Source organism: Staurois parvus, unplaced genomic scaffold, assembly GCF_062004578.1.
Source record: "Staurois parvus isolate SC_StPar_1 unplaced genomic scaffold, SC_StPar_1.0 ptg000314l, whole genome shotgun sequence".
NCBI lineage: Eukaryota > Metazoa > Chordata > Amphibia > Anura > Ranidae > Staurois > Staurois parvus.
The window spans coordinates 2,051,167-2,059,500 of NW_028318110.1; the positions used below are offsets into that span (position 1 = coordinate 2,051,167).

The 8,334-nt window shown below is 40.8% G+C and overlaps 1 non-coding gene across 1 annotated transcript; it reads right to left on the reverse strand.

Moving 5' to 3' along the window:
- Window positions 1–2,149: 2,149 nt before the first annotated feature.
- LOC149457555 (U6 spliceosomal RNA) lies at window positions 2,150–2,256 on the reverse strand. The gene has a single exon (XR_016313611.1). It is a non-coding gene; the product is annotated as a U6 spliceosomal RNA (small nuclear RNA).
- Window positions 2,257–8,334: the final 6,078 nt, after the last annotated feature.

Sequence of the window (8,334 nt, forward strand, 5' to 3'; positions counted from 1 at the left end):
ATTGTTGGCTATGGATTTGAAAAGTCACTGCGCAAATACCACGTGGCATGAAAAAGTGAAACACCCCCCATTTTATTCTCTAGGGCCTCTGCTTTAAAAAATATATAATGTTTGGGTTCTTAGTAATTTTCTAGAAAAAAATACATATTTTTACATTTAAACAAAAAGTGCCAGAAAAGACCTGATCTTAACCGCTTCCCATCCTCCCTATAGCAGAAGTACTGCTACAGGGTGACACGGGTGCGCAAAATCACATACATATATATATATATATATATATATATATATATATATACGTGATTTTGCATTTCTGGGTAGGGGTGCATGCATACCCTACCCACGTCGCCATTCGCAGCCCCATCTGTCAATCACCAGGTCCCGGCGCCCAATGATTGCCGAGCATCTCCAACGAGAACTGTTTGTAAACAAAACAGTTCTCTCCCCTGTCAGCTCCTGCACACTGCTTTGCATGGCTGTGCATAGCACAGCCATGCAAAGCAGTGTGCTTGTAGTGAAGCACAAACACAGCCCAGTATGCAAAACAGCACACAGTTAACCCTTTGATCGCCCCACATGTTAATCCCTTTCTGCTCAGTGCTATTAGTACAGTGTCAGTGCTTTTGTATTAGCACTAATCACTGTATTGGTGTCAATGGGGATTTCAGTGACACCAAGTCAGTTCCCCCCAGTGTCAGAATGCCCGCCGCAGTCCCGCAGTCCCGCTGTAAGTTGCTGATCACTGCCATTACTAGTAAAAATGAAAAGAAAAATATCCCAGTATGCATCCAGAAAGTATTCACAGCGCTTAACTTTTGCCACATTTTGTTATGTTACAGCCTTATTCCAAAATTTATTAAATTCATTTTTTTTGTCAACATTCTACAAACAATACCCCATAATGACAACAGGAAAGGAGTTCGTTTTGAAAACTTTGCAATTTATTAAAAATAAAATGCGAAAAAAAACACATGTACATAAGTATTTACAGCCTTTGCTCAATACTTTGTTGAATCACCTTTTCACCAATTACAGCCTCAAGTCATTTTGAGTATTATGCTACAAGCTTGGCACACCTATTTTTGGGCAATTTCCCTCATTCTTCTTTGCAGTACCACTCAAACTCCATCAGGCTGGATGGAGAGCGTTGGTGCACAGCCATTTTCAGATCTCTCCAGAGATGTTCAATCGGGTTTAAGTCTGGGCTCTGGCTGGGCCACTCCAGGATATTCACCCCATAGCCACTCCTTTGTTATGTGGGCTGTGTGCTTAGGGTCATTGTCCTGTTGAAAGATGAACCATCGCCCCAGTCTAAGGTTCAGAGTGCTCTGGAACAGGTTTTCATTAAGGATGTCTCTGTACATTGCTGCATTCATCTTTCCTTCGGTCCTGACTAGTTTCCCAGTTTCTGCCACTGAAAAGCATCCCCACATCATGATGCTGCCACCACCATGCTTCACTGTAGGGATGATATTGGCCAGGTGGTGAGTGGTGGGGAAAAAAAGGATGTAAATTTCATTTGAGTGCAGTGATGCATGACCGTGCATTTGTCAGTTAAATTAATGCAGCACCGTAACACAAAAAATGGCCTGGTCAGGAAGGGGGGGGGGGGTAAATCCTCAGAAGGGCAAGTGGTTGGAGTGGATGTGGAGTACTGCCTGCCAATGATGTTCAGTTACCTGAATCATGTACAGATCCTCCAAAAACTGGAAAATAATTATCTAACATGTTGCTAAAGGGCCCTAGAACGTTTAGTTGCTTCTGTGACCCACCATCTTGTTTTACCATGATGAACATCTAAATAGTGGATACGTCAAAAGATCTGGAAGTTCCTGTTAATACTAGTGGACTTAGCATGCCGCTTTCATTTATAGAAACAAAAATGAATGGTGCCTGATTCAATTGTTGTAGGATTAAGTGAATTTCAAAACAGCTTTATGAGAAGTAATAATGAGACACCAAGATATAACACATTATTCCCACTACAGCATAGCTCGATAATACATTCCAAGCTACAGTACAACTAAGAAAACCTACATAATCTTGCTGATTCAACATCAAGGAATAAACAGTATATTAAATGGCCAAGTAGAGACTGAGGAAAGGCCAGGCTTCTCTATGCCCAGTATATTTCCCAGATTGCAAGTATAATGGAAAAAAGGAAAGCTTCACAAATTCCCGTATCATCCTTGCCCAGGCGCCATGCTAATCTTCTCTGTATTGCTCCAATTTTGGTTTATGTACAAAAAGAGCTCACACAATGGGGATCACGGCTGTTTTACATTAACCATACAGAGCTTTGAATATGAACTGTTCTGCTGAATTGAGCTGGAAGCAAGCATGAAAGGCAATATCTTGGGATTTACACTTTTGATCTTGACTACCTTTTTTTTTGATGGGAGTCAAAAAGTATATATTTTTTAATTTCTGTGCAATTGAGATGCCTTGGACAGCATTAGATTTATTTTAGAGATTAAGAACAAGTAATTTGTATAACAGCTAATGTATGCTGAGTACAGGCTTAACTGTTCAGACATTCATAAAAGTTTTAATAAATTGTCCTAAAGATATATTAAATTATATAAATGTGATTCTGGAAATCATGAAAATTATAAAGGAAAAGTGACATTTAAATAATAGAAATGGTCATGGAAAAATTACATTTATAACTAAAACCGTTACTGCTTCAACTGCTAAAGCTACTAAAAGTAGTGCTTCTAACTGTTACTAATACTACTAGTAGTATTGATATTACTATTACTAAATAATAACAATAAAGATGATGATAACAATCATAGTGATTATAATTGTAATTGTATCATTCACAAAAAGTATAATGTTCAAAGTGTATCCCAATGCTTCATTTCTTGTTGTACCCTAGCAGCAAATGTATTGTGTGCTATAATTACAGGGTTACTAGAATAAACCAATCCAGGATTTCTTGTAACTCAGTTAACTGCTAGAATTTTTAGGTGCATACTATAGGGTAGACCTCCACTATGTCTGAGAGCTGCTGCTTTCAGCCTCTAACATGGTGAACACAAAGTACTGCTCAGACCAATAAGTGACTGTTTGAATATTTGGCTACCTCGGGGGCGGACTGACAACTCATGGGGCCCCCGGGCAATAGGGGATCATGGGGCCCATGTGTCCTTGCCCAAACTCAAAAAAGCCTATGAAAAAGGTACCAGGGGCATCTCATGGGGCCCCCTACTGACCCGGGCAGTGCCCGAGTTTCCAAATGGTCAGTCCGCCCCTGGGCTACCTATGCTGAGTAAAGATCCAAAAGATGCACTCAGATAGACTTCTACCCAAGGACGGCCTGAGAATTCATGGGGCCCCCGGGCAATAGGGGATCATGGGGCCCCTGTGTCCTTGCTCACACTCAAACCACACCCAAAAAAATCCTATATTATTTCAATAAATATATATATACTGCATGTTGAAATGTGTTTTTATTACAAAATATATGAAACATATTTTTAAAAATACATTTCAAACATATTGTATGTCTTTAAAAATACAAATCTAAATTTTTGGAATGCATTTACAAATCAAATTTTTGTAAAAATATATGTTAAAATGACTTTTTTTACATGTTAAAAAAAATCTGAAGAATATATTTAAAATATATATATTTTTAAAAATATATGTTTTAAAAATATATTATTCAGATTTTTTGTTAACATATATAAAAGTAATTTAACATACCGTATTTTCCGGCGTATAAGACGACTTTTTACCCCTTGAAAATCTTCTCAAAAGTCGGGGGTCGTCTTATACGCCGGTAACGGCATGCTGACACTTTTTAGGGGGGCGGCGCAGCAGCACTGTACTGGAACAGGGGTCAGCAAGTGTCAGTGGGAGGAATAGTGCCCCATCGTTGGTGTCACTGATACCAATGATGGGGCATTATTCCTTCCACTGACACCAACGATGGGGCACTTTTCCCCCCCCCCACTAACACCAACGATGGGGCACTATTCCTCCCCCCCCACTGACACCAACGATTGGGCACTATTCCTCCCCCCCCACTGACACTAATGATGGGGCACTATTCCACCCCCCACTGACACCAATGATGGGGCACTATTCCACCCCCCACTGACACCAATGATGGGATAATATTCCCCCCCCCCACTGGCACCAACGATGGGGCACTATTCCTCCCCCCCCCCCACTGACACCAATGATGGGATACTATTCCTCCCACTGACACCAAAGATGGGGCACTATTCCACTGACACCAATGATGGGGTGCTATTCCCCCCAATGATACTAATGATGGGGCACTATTCCTGCCACTGATACCAATGATGGGGCACTATTCCTCCCACTGACACCAATGATGGGACACTATTCCTCCCACTGACACCAATGATGGGACACTATTCCTCCCACTGATACCAATGATGGGGCACTATTCCTCCCACTGATACCAATGATGGGACACTATTCCTTCCACTGACACCAATGATGGGGCACTATTCCTCCCACTGACACCAATGATGGGGCACTATTCCTCCCACTGATACCAATGATGGGACACTATTCCTTCCACTGACACCAATGATGGGGCACTATTCCTGCCACTGATACTAATGATGGGGCACTATTCCTCCCACTGACACCAATGATGGGGCACTATTCCTCCCACTGACACCAATGATGGGGCATTATTCCTGCCACTGATACTAATGATGGGGCACTATTCCTGCCACTGATACCAATGATGGGGCACTATTCCTCCCACTGACACCAATGATGGGGCACGATTCTTCCCACTGGTGTGCACTGGAAGAGGGGTAGTGTTATACGGCGAGTATAGGCCAAACACTACATTTTAGCAGGAAAAGTAGGGGGTCGTCTTATACTCCCAGTCGTCTTATACGCCGGAAAATACGGTATATATTTACATATATTTATAAATGCATTCCAAAAATGTAGATTTGTATTTTAAAGGCATACAGTATATTTGAAATTTATTTTTAAAAATATTTTTCATATATTTTGTAATAAAAATGCATTTCAACATATATATATATTTATTGAAATCTATTTTGAAATATATTGAATATGGCCAAAATTGTAGCATTTCATATATATGGCAATATATTTGGGAAGAATATTTTTAAAATATATTTCAAATACATTTTTCTTTCATGTGGGCACTCCCGCTTCTGCTGTGATCACCTAGGCGATCTGAAGCGGAAGTTATCCTCCTCCCCCCGCAGTCTTCTGGGACACGTGACAGGTCCCAGAGGACTGCAGGACCATTCACAATGATCAGTGCCGCACAATGCGCAGTGGGCACCCAGTTGTGAAGCCACAAGCTGGGTGTCCACAATTGCCGGCGCTGGGACTGGTGAACCCGGCTGAGGTTAGGAGACCCCTGGATCCTAGAACACGTAAGTTTCTGTTTTTTTGAAAGTCAGCAGCTACTGTGTTTGTAGCTGCTGACTTTTATTTTTCTCACCAGAGACTGGAGCTCTGCTTTAAAGGATAAGTTCACCTTCTTGACAAAAAATTATAAATGCACATTTTTTTGCTGGTAAAAAAAATGTGCATTTATTATTTTTGTCTGCAGGAGCCTGTAAAGCATTGCACCAGTGATCATTAGATTGCTGATGCCATGCAGGTCTCCTGCAGACCTGTTAGAATATCTGCTTGCAGTACGGGATGTATGGTCAATAAGATATTCTGACAGAAAACTTCAATGAACTACCACGTTGCTCCACAGCTCCATGGTAGTTCATTGAAAACTACAGGCCGACAGCCGCTAAGGCTGCTGGGACTTGCAGTTCATTCATTCACGGACGTCCGTGAATGAATGACGTGGCCGTGTGGGCAGAACCCTGCACGGCCGTGTGGGCAGTACCTAAAACAATTGGGTGCTTACACTAGCCGTGCTTTAAATATGTTTTAATGTGTGTAATGAATACATAATTGTATGCTTTGATGTTTTAATATAGCTACCTGGATTTTGGCGTTAAGCCTCAGTTCACAGTAAAATACGGTGCTGGAAACCCATGATCCGTGTGCATTTCCTGCACTGCAATCAAATCGCACTGCTCTTGCGATCTGCAGCGGATTTGAGTGCAATCCTAATGAGACCCCAAATGCAGGTTGCAAAGGCAGTGCATTTGCCTACACCAGATCACATGCAGTGTGTGCTCAAAGTTGCTGCATGCATGACTATGATGCGAATGTGGTGACATCAGGGGCGTATTTACCACAAGGCAAACAAGGCATTTGCCTAAGGCAGCATTTTTCAGGGGGGCAGCACTGCCCCTTGGAAGAAGGGATGGAAGAAGAGACACATGCAGCATAGGGACCAGGTGGGATCTGAGAGAGGCTGCAGGCTGCTTGACTCTCATTCCCAAGGATGTCCAGAGCTGTGAAGGTGAGTGTCTCTCTCGCTGGGAGGGAAGTGGCCGGTGTACAGGGGTGATGGCAGTAGAAGTGGGGGTGGGGGGGCAGGGTGTTGTTGGTCAGGCTCTTTCCACGGTGGCGCGGGGGGTGTTGTTGGTTGCTGTCAGACTCTCTCCCGGGGGTGGGGGGAATTTTGTGTTGCCTAGGGCAGCACAAAACCTAAATACACCACTGGGTGACATTTGAGCCTATTCAAAATTAAATGAGCTCAAATCATAGTGCACTGAATCGCATGTGAATTGTACAGGAATTCGGTGCAGTTCCTGTGCGATTCATAGGCCAGACACAAGGCGTATATCAATGCAGTTCTGTAAATTTTAAAGTAAAACTATAGAACATTTTCTTTTTCATTTTGGATATTGCAAGGGAGGGTTTTTTTTCGCCATCTGTGTCCCATTGCGGAGATTTACCTTCACTTCCTGTCCCATAGCCAAACAGGAAGTGAGAGGAAATCCCCGCAAATTAGGAAATCCCTGCAAAATAAGGGAATTTCTTGGGGATCCAAGGTCAACAGAACTAGTGTCCCCTTTGGAAGATTTCCCCTCTATTATTTTTCTAGGGACAACCTAAAATTTGGGATTTTCTTTACTTTTACTTTCAATGATAATGGTAAACAGGACAAATAGAGAGGGTGAAATTCTCTAACGGGGGCAGAGACAGCAATAAAAGCCTGACAGGTGTTCTAATTCCTCTCCACGCTATCCAAAACGTAAAAAAAAAAAAATGTTTTGTCTTTAGTTATACTTTAATACATCATTGCATTTATTTTTAATGCAAGCAGTGTAGATGTGTAAGGACCTAAATTTGGTTTGGTATCAGCTTCTTGCAGTTTACTTTGAGTATGTACAGCAGAACATAGGAAAGGAGGAACAGCACAAGGAGCCAATCAGGTGTGCTTCAGTGCAAGAAGCATGTTCAAAGAAAGAGTATGAGTTTGTAAAATCCCATATGGAAGAAAAATATATTTGAAAAACATTTTTAAAATATTCTTGCCAAACGTATTGACATATATATTTGAAATACTACAATTTTGGCCATATTTAATATATTCTAAAATATATTTCCATAAATATATATATATATATATATATATATATATATATATATATATATATATATACACACACACTGCATGTTGCAATGCGTTATTATTACAAAATATTTGAAAAATATTTTTTAAAATACATTTCAAATATACTGTATGTCTTTAAAAATACAAATCTACATTTTTGGAATGCATTTACAATAATATATGTAAAAATATATGTTAAAATGACTTTTTTATATGTTAAAAAAATCTGAAGAATATATTTAAAAAATGTATATTTTTAAAAATGTATATTTTTTAAATATATTCTTCAGATTCCCCCTCATAACTCCCCCTTCTGAGTTATTTCTTGTCTCTGCCCCCGAGCACCGTCCTTTGGTTCCACCCCCTACTCAACTCCCAGTAGTGCTCCTTTTAGAAATTACAGAGCTGAGTATTTTTTGTGTTGCTAAGTAATTTGTTAATGAACACAAGAAAAGCAGTAAAATAGATTCCCACAGTCAGCAGCAATAGTACCCCCCATCAACAATAGATTCCCTCAGCAACAAAATACCATAGTAGCAACAGTAGACCTCCAGCAACAACAGATCTCTCAACAGTCAGCATTAATAGGCTCTCCAGCTGCCAGCAACAATAGACCTACCTCAACAGTAGATCCCTTCCAGCAACAATTGCCCAACCCCAGCAACAATAGATCCCCACCAGCAAAAAAAGATCTCCCCAGCAGCAATAGACCACCATGCAAACATAGATTCCCTCCAATAACAATAGATTAGCCAACAGCCAGCATCAGTAGACCTTATAACACACCCTAGCACCCCTTGCCATTACAAACATTATACAGTTGTGGCCAAAAT